Below are 12,782 nucleotides of genomic sequence, written 5' to 3' on the forward strand. Positions count from 1 at the left end.
ACACAATGATGTAAAAGTTTACCACTAAACTAAAAACATCTAAAAAAAAAAAAAAATAATAATAAAATAACAGTAACACATTAGTGGTCAAGTTCTGTACTGACAAGTGCAGTAACATTGTTGATCTCTCTGCAGTGTATGGCAACACACCCATATTATGCTAAGGAGAAGACAGCGGGTTCAACCTTTTCAGAGCCTTACTTCAATGTATTGACTTCTGAATTGGAGGCTGAAACTGACACCTGTCAAATGAGATTAGACCCTCTTCTGAATAGGAGAGAGGATCTATGCAATACATATCTGGGTGATATTGCAGATTCCGACCCCACTGGGAAGGTACTTGGAACAACTCAGAATATTATGTTTCAGGACCTTCATACAACCAACTTGTGCAGAAAAACAACCAAGTGTCAGACTGAAAAGGAGCCATTGGCCTTTCTTGAGCATCACATTGGTGTAAGTGGAGGCAAGATTCAACTTCTTGTCAGTGAAGTACATGATTTACCAAACTGGGCAACCCCTACTGCCAAAACCCAAGTGAGGACTTTCCTGGGCCTCACTGGGAAACACAGGAGCAAAGTGGCAGGCTATAGCAATATAGTCCCTCTGGCTGCCTCACTAATTTAAGGGAACCTAATGCATTCTTGTGGACCCTGGAGTGTGAGAAGGCCTGCACTGGCCTGATATAATCCCTAGGTCAGGCCTCATTTTTGAGGGCACCTGTTTGGAAGAAAGCTTTCATAGGGCAGGCAGATGCCTATGAAACTGGGACATTTGGAAAACTTTCACAGCTTGATGACAAAGCTATATGTCACATCAGCTACAAGTTCAGGAGTGAAGAAATCAGGTGGCCCAGGTGGAGAAGAGATGATTTTCCATTATATGGTGTTTTAGGAAGTCAAAGTCCTAACTCTATGGGACTATGTATGCTCACCCCTAAGCCTTTGAAGTGGTTGGCGGATATTAAGGGAGAGAATCCAAGGTCGCTCGGGTGGTTCATGAGTCTACAGACCTTGAACTTCACTCTTGGGCCTGGGCCAGATCTCAAATCTAGCAATATTGATGGAGTGTCCAACTGGGATAACTGACTAGAACAGAGTATCCCTCCAGGGGTGGGTCATTTCCCCCTGTTCCTAATCTGGGGTGGGACGGCGAGTGTTAGGAAATATTTCTTTTTATAGCACCTTTCCTTCCATTTCAATGGACCAACAAACCTTTGGCGTTTTATTTCTGACTCTGACTTGAACTTTTTACAGTGCACTGAAGCCTTCACTATGCTGGTTTTTGGTCATTTGTTGTGGGGAAACTGGAAACTGACACACCCTTCAGGCTGTCAGTACTGGGAAACTTTGTTTCTCTTAATCTTTTGACTTTGTTGCCACTAGTTGGCCACATTGAATCATTGCGCAAAGTACCTTTCAGTACAGCGCAATGGGGCTTCTGTGTTCTATGGCTCTAGACACCCTCCAAGGTCTTTTGTTTGTTCCTTTGACCATTTTGTCCCTTTGCCTTCTCCTTGCCCTTCTGGGACATGTATTTCCTTTTTTGCTCACAAAAGTGCCTTCTTTCGCAGGCCTCTGCAGGTCATGGGCTGTTATGATTGAGCTAAAACATGGCTCTGATGCACAGTGCATTCTGGGGGCACTCAGAGCTATAATGGATATTCCATGCCTCAGTGAAAACTGCACTTGCTTTGCTAAAAGACCTGCTTTCAATGTTATTTTATTCCATGCCTCAGTGAAAACTGCACTTGCTTTGCTAAAAGACATGCTTTCAATGTTATCCGTTGCTGAGCCTTGTATGCAGATCTTAGTCAAGGACATTGTGCTGGGAAAGCTGGTTTTGTTATATCTTGCTATGAGTAATGGAATTGTTTTCCGTAGTGTTTTAGAAGAGGGAAGCTTTGCTCCTTGGGGGTTACTGTCGGTTGATTCGGCCGGCAACCAACGGTCACTCAGCAATGCGCAAGTGCTAATGCCAGAAGGTTTGAGAAATTGCCACCCCTTTTTTGAGGAGGGCATGTATAAATGGGAGGCTCTGGAAAGGTGTACTGCTCTCCCCCGAAAAGTGCATGAAACAACCATAAATCATCAATGCAATTATAGAGCAAGTACTTTGAACCCCGAAAAAAAACCAGACAGACACAATAACTCTCAACCACGCACTCTTAGAAGATAAATCAGCTCTTTACGGATATTTATTCAAAGCTTACAAGTACATAGAAATACCTCATAAAAATAGTAAGGTCATAGATCACAGAAGAAGTAAAGAAGTCAAAAGGAAATACATCACCGTGAGCGTAATAGAAGTCCTCATCTCGTCCAAAAGCGGGTGGAAGACCCCGGGGACAGCCAGGTCGAGAGCACCACAACTCACCTGAAGGCCAGACAGAGCGTCCTTCTCCGGTGGAAGTCTCACCTGACCCCCTCCGGACCTCCGCATATATACACACTCCACAAAGGGGAGTTAATTGTCGAACATTCTGGAAATTGCACAATCGAGAGCTCCCCCCAAGGAATGCAGGGCCTCCCTGCTCTAAAAAGACGCTCCACGGAGAACAGTAGCAAACCATAACAACGTTAGCTTTCCCAGCAGAAATGGCCTTGACCGCATACCAGGTTTGGAAAAGCATGTTTGTCTCAGCACTGTGAATCTAACACTTCAGCAAAATGTGTGCAGCCTTTCACTGCGGTATGAAGTAAATATCCAACATGGCTCCGAGAGCTCCCAGAATGCATTGCGCGCCCACACCATTTTGAATCAAGCATAAATCAAGCATAACAATTACACCCTTTGGATATTTATCTTCCGTAGCCAGGTGGCACAGGAACCGGTCTCTGAAACCTACAAAATGTTAAAACTAAATTGGGACTACATTGAATGCAACAACAACAAACAATTATAATGAACAGTATAATAAAAATGCAAGCAAAAATATAACATAATGTACCCCCAATAGCAGGTATCCATGAAAATAACCAATCCCACCAATTTCTGTTACGATCTTGAGACACTTGAGAAATGAGATCCCTCAAACCTCGAATATGACTTTCAATAGATCGTGAGTGGTCACTTAAATTGAAACAACACATACCTTCAAAAGCATTACACCCTAAATTATATTTCAGCAATAGGTAATCAACAGCAGCTCTGTTCTGCAAAGTTGCTTTTCTAATAACTTGACTATCAAGGAGTAATTCATCTAAAGCCTGCGAAGTATGATTAAGACTTTTAACTACTAAACATGCTAATTTCATCAAAGATTTGTAACCTCCAGCAGCTAAACCCCAAACACCCACTAATGAAAGGGTTAATGCTAGAACCTCAGCTTCTGATAGCAAATGTACATGTGAATCACAGTCAGGAGGTAGCCCTACAGATTCAAAAGTTGACCTTTTACCTCGAGTTATTGCTGAGTGTAAAGGAAACATCATTAGTCCTAATCGAGTCAAAGCACATGGACCTCCAGAAATGTTAGCTGGAATATAAGTATATGTAATGTTACCACATGAAAAGAGCCATCCTGTTGGAAGTTTCACATGATTCAAATGACTAGCAGTTATCACTGTATGATTGCAAGACATAGTGTTATTTACACTGGTGCATTTGCATGACATTCGCGAACATAGTTTCCTCTCGAACATAGTGTGATTATACTGATTGGTCAACTCTATTTGTCTGCATTTACCAATTTCTTGTGCTTTGCACGTCATAATGTAAGACACATCTCCTTGAGTTATGTTGTACGTAATCACACGTGTCAAATTTCTCCATTTCTTGTCAGTCTCTTGGCAGAACCGACAATATTCATAAACTGAAAAAGATTGTCTAATGTCTGAGTCTTGAACTAAAGAATCATTATGCGTGACGCCGAAGATATGCTTTAAAACCGGAACAGGCGTCGGCACCGCTACTAAACATGTAGTCAATAAAGCTTCAGCATTGGGCACATCAGTAAGACAAAAGTGTGATATATTCAGTACTTGCTGTGCCAGATATATCCACATATTCTCTTCTTGAGTAATCATAGGAGAGTGTTTCCTCCTTCCTACCAATGATTCCGGCACGGCTGGTATCAAGGTTGTTTTCACTTGCTCCTGATGTGTTTATCGCATTTCATGGATCCATGTCTTCGGGCGGGCTTTTCGGCACTGGCATAGGGCTGCTTGGGGACAACATTATTCATCACTATCAGTATCCCCTTTATCACTGGCACAGATGGGACATTTGTCGCTGGTAACAGTAGATCATTTAATTCACCCAAATGGAGTCCATTTAGTGCAGGGGTGCACAACTGATTTTGACAGAGGGCCGAAAGTACCCTACATGATGGCTATAGTGGGCCGAAAAGTAAATGTGGGTGGGGCGGTAGGCGCGTTGGGGCGTGGCATGGCAGGAGGCTTTTTCAACCCCTAATTTTTATTAAACACTATGCCCCATAGCCCCCACCCCTCAAGCAAACACTATGCCCCATGGCCCCCACTCCCCAACCAAACACTATGCCCCATGGCCCCCAGCCCTCATGCAAACACTAGGCCCCAAGACACCCACCCCTCATGCAAACACTATGTCCCATGGCCCCCACTCCCCAACCAAACACTATGCCCCATGACACCCACCCCTCATGCAAACACTATGCCCCAAGACACCCACCCCACAAGCAAACACTATGCCCCATAGCCCCCACTCCCCGACCAAACACTATGCCCCAGGACACCCACCGCTCATGCAAACACTATGCCCCAAGACACCCACCCCTCATGCAAACACTATGCCCCATGACACCCACCCCTCATGCAAACACTAGGCCCCAAGACACCCACCCCTCATGCAAACATTAGGCCACAAGACACCCACCCCTCATGCGAACACTATGTCCCATGGCCCCCACTCCCCAACCAAACACTATGCCCCATGACACCCACCCCTCATGCAAATACTATGCCCCAAGACACCCACCCCTCAAGCAAACACTATGCCCCATAGCCCCCACTCCCTGACCAAACACTGTGCCCCATGACACCCACTGCTCATGCAAACACTATGCCCCAAGACACCCACCCCTCATGCAAACACTATGCCCCAAGACACCCACCCCTCAAGCAAACACTATGCCCCATGCCACCAAGCATGCACCATGCATACATACTCATACAGACCCCAACCCCACCACCCCTGCATACAAACTAACAAGCATACACCATGCATCCATACAGACCCGAACCCCCCACCCCCAACCCAGCACACAAACCCACAAGCATACACCATGCACCCATACAGACCCGAACCCCCACCCCGAACTCAGCACACAAACCCACAAGCATACACCATGCACCCATACAGACCCGGAACCCCCCACCCCCAACTCAGCACACAAACCCACAAGCATACACCATGCACCCATACAGACCCGGAACTCCCCACCCCCAACTCTGAAAACAAATCCACAAGCATACACCATGCACCCATACAGACCCCACCCCCAACTCACCATACAAACTCACATGCATACACCATGCATCCATACAGACCTGAACCCCCCACCCCCAACTCAGCACACAAACCCACACGCATTCACCATGCACCCATACAGACCCGGAACCCCCCACCCCCAACTCAGCAAACAAACCCACAAGCATACACCATGCACCCATACAGACCCCACCCCCAACTCACCATACAGACTCACATGCATACACCATGCATCCATACAGACCTGAACCCCCCACCCCCAACTCAGCGCACAAACCTACAAGCATACACCATGCACCGATACAGACCCAAACCCCCCACCCCCAACTCAGCACACAAACCCACAAGCATACACCATGCACCCATACAGACCCGAACCCCCCCTCCCCCAACTCAGCACACAAACTCACAAGCATACACCATGCACCCATGCAGACCCCACCCCCAACTCACCATACAAACTCACATGCATACACCATGCATCCATACAGACCTGAACCCCCCAACCCCCAACTCACCAAACAAACTCACAAGCATGCACACATACAGACCCGGACCCCCACCCCCACATCTCAACTTACACTGAACGTGCACACAACAACAACAAACATTCAGGCAGACCCGACCCCTCCAACACCCCCCCCCAGCATCTCAACATACACTTCACTTGCACACAAACACATTCAGGCAGACCGGACACACACCCCACCCCGCATCTCAACACACACTGCACTTGCACACCAACACATTCAAGCAGACCCGACACACACCCCACCCCCGCATCTCAACATACACTGAACTTGCACACAAACACATTCAGGCAGACCCGACCCCCCCCCCCTCCGCATTTCAACACACAATCCACTTGCACACGAACACATTCAGGCAGACCCGACACACAACCGACCCCCGCATCTCAACATACACTGAACTTGCACACAAACACATTCGGGCAGACCCGACCCCCACACCCCCTCCGCATCTCAACACACACTGCATTTGCACACAAACACATTCAAGCAGACCTGACACACACCCCACCCCCGCATCTCTACATACACTGAACTTGCACACAAACACATTCAGGCAGACCCGACCCCCACACCTCCTCCGCATCTCAACATACACTGCACTTGCACACAAACACATTCAAGCAGACCCGACACACACCCCACCCCCTATCTCAACATACACTGAACACTAGGCCCCAAGACACCCACCCCTCATGCAAACACTAGGCCCCAAGACACCCACCCCTCATGCAAACACTATATCCCATGGCCCCCACTCCCCAACCAAACACTATGCCCAATGACACCCACCCCTCATGCAAACACTATGCCCCAAGACACCCACCCCTCAAGCAAACACTATGCCCCATAGCCCCCACTCCCTGACCAAACACTGTGCCCCATGACACCCACCGCTCATGCAAACACTATACCCCAAGACACCCACCCCTCATGCAAACACTATGCCCAAGACACCCACCCCTCATGCAAACACTACGCCCCAAGACACCCACCCCTCATGCAAACACTATGCCCCAAGACACCCACCCCTCAAGCAAACACTATGCCCCATAGCCCCCACTCCCTGACCAAACACTGTGCCCCATGACACCCACCGCTCATGCAAACACTATGCCCCAAGACACCCACCCCTCATGCAAACACTATGCCCCAAGACACCCACCCCTCAAGCAAACACTATGCCCCATGCCACCAAGCATGCACCATGCATACATACTCATACAGACCCCAACCCCACCACCCCTGCATACAAACTAACAAGCATACACCATGCATCCATACAGACCCGAACCCCCACCCCCAACTCAGCACACAAACCCACAAGCATACACCATGCACCCATACAGACCCGAACCCCCACCCCGAACTCAGCACACAAACCCACAAGCATACACCATGCACCCATACAGACCCGGAACCCCCCACCCCCAACTCAGCACACAAACCCACAAGCATACACCATGCACCCATACAGACCAGGAACTCCCCACCCCCAACTCTGAAAACAAACCCACAAGCATACACCATGCACCCATACAGACCCCACCCCCAACTCACCATACAAACTCACATGCATACACCATGCATCCATACAGACCTGAACCCCCCACCCCCAACTCAGCACACAAACCCACACGCATTCACCATGCACCCATACAGACCCGGAACCCCCCACCCCCAACTCAGCAAACAAACCCATAAGCATACACCATGCACCCATACAGACCCGAACCCCCCCTCCCCCAACTCAGCACACAAACTCACAAGCATACACCATGCACCCATGCAGACCCCACCCCCAACTCACCATACAAACTCACATGCATACACCATGCATTCATACAGACCTGAACCCCCCAACCCCCAACTCACCAAACAAACTCACAAGCATGCACACATACAGACCCGGACCCCCCACCCCCACATCTCAACTTACACTGAACGTGCACACAACAACAACAAACATTCAGGCAGACCCGACCCCTCCAACACCCCCCCCAGCATCTCAACATACACTTCACTTGCACACAAACACATTCAGGCAGACCGGACACACACCCCACCCCCGCATCTCAACACACACTGCACTTGCACACCAACACATTCAAGCAGACCCGACACACACCCCACCCCCGCATCTCAACATACACTGAACTTGCACACAAACACATTCAGGCAGACCCGACCCCCCCCCCCCCCTCCGCATCTCAACACACAATCCACTTGCACACGAACACATTCAGGCAGACCCGACACACAACCCACCCCCGCATCTCAACATACACTGAACTTGCACACAAACACATTCGGGCAGACCCGACCCCCACACCCCCTCCGCATCTCAACACACACTGCATTTGCACACAAACACATTCAAGCAGACCTGACACACACCCCACCCCCGCATCTCTACATACACTGAACTTGCACACAAACACATTCAGGCAGACCCGACCCCCACACCTCCTCCGCATCTCAACATACACTGCACTTGCACACAAACACATTCAAGCAGACCCGACACACACCCCACCCCCCATCTCAACATACACTGAACACTAGGCCCCAAGACACCCACCCCTCATGCAAACACTAGGCCCCAAGACACCCACCCCTCATGCAAACACTATATCCCATGGCCCCCACTCCCCAACCAAACACTATGCCCAATGACACCCACCCCTCATGCAAACACTATGCCCCAAGACACCCACCCCTCAAGCAAACACTATGCCCCATAGCCCCCACTCCCTGAACAAACACTGTGCCCCATGACACCCACCGCTCATGCAAACACTATGCCCCAAGACACCCACCCCTCATGCAAACACTATGCCCCAAGACACCCACCCCTCATGCAAACACTACGCCCCAAGACACCCACCCCTCATGCAAACACTATGCCCCAAGACACCCACCCCTCAAGCAAACACTATTCCCCATGCCACCAAGCATGCACCATGCAAACATACTCATACAGACCCCAACCCCCCCACCCCTGCATACAAACTAACAAGCATACACCATGCATCCATACAGACCCGAACCCCCCACCCCCAACTCAGCACACAAACCCACAAGCATACACCATGCACCCATACAGACCCGAACCCCCACCCCGAACTCAGCACACAAACCCACAAGCATACACTATGCACCCATACAGACCCGGAACCCCCCACCCCCAACTCAGCACACAAACCCACAAGCATACACCATGCACCCATACAGACCCGGAACCCCCCACCCCTAACTCAGCAAACAAACCCACAAGCATACACCATGCACCCATACAGACCCCACCCCCACCTCACCATACAAACTCACATGCATACACCATGCATCCATACAGACCTGAACCCCCCACTCCCAACTCAGCACACAAACCCACAAGCATACACCATGCACCCATACAGACCCGAACCCCCCACCCCCAACTCAGCACACAAACCCACACGCATTCACCATGCACCCATACAGACCCGGAACCCCCCACCCCCAACTCAGCAAACAAACCCACAAGCATACACCATGTACCCATACAGACCCCACCCCCAACTCACCTTACAGACTCACATGCATACACCATGCATCCATACAGACCTGAACCCCCCACCCCCAACTCAGCGCACAAACCCACAAGCATACACCATGCACCCATACAGACCCAAACCCCCCACCCCCAACTCAGCACACAAACCCACAAGCATACACCATGCACCCATACAGACCCGAACCCCCCCCACCCCCAACTCAGCACACAAACTCACAAGCATACACCATGCACCCATGCAGACCCCACCCCCAACTCACCATACAAACTCACATGCATACACCATGCATCCATACAGACCTGAACCCCCCAACCTCCAACTCACCAAACAAACTCACAAGCATGCACACATACAGACCCGGACCCCCCACCCCCACATCTCAACTTACACTGAACGTGCACACAACAACAACATTCAGGCAGACCCGACCCCTCCAACCCCCCCCCCCCCCAGCATCTCAACATACACTTCACTTGCACACAAACACATTCAGGCAGACCGGACACACACCCCACCCCCGCATCTCAACACACACTGCACTTGCACACCAACACATTCAAGCAGACTCGACACACACCCCACCCCCGCATCTCAACATACACTGAACTTGCACACAAACACATTCAGGCAGACCGGACCCCCCCCTCCGCATCTCAACACACAATCCACTTGCACACGAACACATTCAGGCAGACCTGACACACAACCCACCCCCGCATCTCAACACACACTGCACTTGCACACAAACACATTCAAGCAGACCCGACACACACCCCACCCCCGCATCTCAACATACACTGAACTTGCACACAAACACATTCAGGCAGACCCCTCCCCCCCCCTCCCCATCTCAACACACAATCCACTTGCCCGCTAACACATTCAGGCAGACCCGACACACAACCCACCCCTGCATCTCAACATACACTGAACTTGCACACAAACGCATTCGGGCAGACCCGACCCCCACACCTCCTCCGCATCTCAACACACACTGCACTTGCACACAAACACATTCAAGCAGACCCGACACACACCCCACCCCCCCATCTCAACATACACTGAACTTGCACTCAAACACATTCAGGCAGACCCGACACACACACCCCTCCGCATCTCAACACACACTGCACTTGCACACAAACACATTAAAGCAGACCCGACGCACCCCCCACCCCCGCATCTCAACATACACTGCAGACATACAAATACAAACACACCCAGACACACCCGACACACACCCCCACCTCCACATCTCAACATACATACAAAAACAAAAAACACAGTCAGGACGGACCCGAGACAGACAGACACACAAACACACACAAACATACAGCCCCTCCCACCATGTACTTACCCAGACGTGCTGGAACGCCGGCGAGGCTTCTGGCACTACGGCTGGCGTGGCAAGCAAGGCTGAAATGCCTTCCGGTATCAATCAAGCCTTACTGGCCACGCCAGCCATAGTGCTGGCCCTCCATTGGTGCAGCACACACGCACTACGTGGCTCGTAGGAGCTGCCTGGTTCGTGTGCACTGAACGAATGAGGGCCAGTGTTTTGTCCGGCCCGGAAGACAACAAAGACTTTCCTAATGGAGGGCGGCTGATGCTGCTTGCGGGCCGCCCTCCATTAGGAAAGTCTTTGTTGCTGGCGGGCCGGACAAAATGGCATGGCGGGCCGCAACTGGCCCTCGGGCCGTATGTTGTGCACCCATGATTTAGTGCCACAGTCACACCAACCAGACCCAGAATCTACAAAGCAAACCCAGAAAAGAGATATCAGTGTTGCACATCACTCTCTCAGTTAACATTTGTCTGCGGGTACATATTGCCATTTCTTTCTACCAGGCTCCATAACTAAAACCACTTGATCTTTGCCTGATGCAATGACATCTGCGGGCACTGGTGGGCCACTTGGCTTTTCCACCCAGACCTTTGCACCCGGTGCCATACTGTCTGAAGAGCCAGAACCGCGATCCCCACGGGTAGTTAACACTGTAGGAGACTCCCCTTTCTTAATCATGGACAATTTAATGGGAATGACTATCAATTGGGCCACTCGATCACCCTTGTGGATTGATAACAATTGATCCCCACTATTAGGATGACTTTGATCTCTCCTTGGTAATCAGCATCAATTACCCCTCCCACCACTTGAACTCCCTTCAATGCTAGGCTAGATCTAGGGGCCATCCATCCCATATGCTCTGGGGGAATCTGTATTCCAATTCCTGTTTCAATGACAAGTATTCCTCTTGGATCTAATCTGATTTCTTCATTGGAATGCAAGTCTACCCCTGCTGACTCTGGAGTTGCTCGATAGGGAGCTAAAGAACCTGGGGTAATTTCCCAGTATAATAATGTTTCTCTGACTGAATTGGGTTAAACCTGTAAATTAGGAGTCATTAAAGGATAGTTCCGGGACTTTTTTTTTATTGTCCCTACGGTTCGGCCATGTGTTTTTAAGCATAACTCGGTAGATCGTAGAAAACTTTCCTATGGACCTTACCCGACTTTTCGTCCATTATCGCACTCGAAATCAGCCGCCATTTTCTGATAATCCTATCATTTCCCCCCATCGACCTGGCTCACCTGCTTTTGCGGCACTAAATCAAATCCCCCGCCCCTGAAACAGACTTTATCAAAACATTCATATTCCCCGCCTCTATCCGTGACGTGACTGTGCTGCGTAGGCAAACGCGCCCAGGCGTCTTCTATGCGACTCCACACAGAACCCGGAAATCAACACAGATTAGCTCACAACACAGCGCGCCACAATTCGGAATATGAAACTGTACTTTTAAATCAAACCGCAAGATTGTAAATTTGGTAAAGTACATTTATTTGACATCAAATGTTTTGAGAATATTCAGCGATTTTCATTTTTATTTGCTCACGTTCCAAAAAGTTCGTTTTGAGTCACGCGATGTTCCTTTGCTGTACACAGGGTCTTAGATCATCTCACAATACAGCGCCACAATTCGGAATATGAAACTGTGGTTTAAAAGCAAACGGCAAGATTGTACATTTGGCAAAGTACATTTATTGGACATCAAATGTTTAGAGAATATTCAGCGATTTGCATTTTTCTTTGCTCTCGATCCAAAATAGTTCGTCTTGAGGCAAGCGATGTTCGTGTGCAGTACACAGGGTGTTGGTTTACGATAAAATAAGCTCTTCGGTCGCACTGATAATCGCATGGCTGTTCCAACAACGAGGCACT

Source organism: Ambystoma mexicanum, chromosome 3p (assembly GCF_040938575.1).
Source record: "Ambystoma mexicanum isolate Mex_15411 chromosome 3p, UKY_AmexF1_1, whole genome shotgun sequence".
NCBI lineage: Eukaryota > Metazoa > Chordata > Amphibia > Caudata > Ambystomatidae > Ambystoma > Ambystoma mexicanum.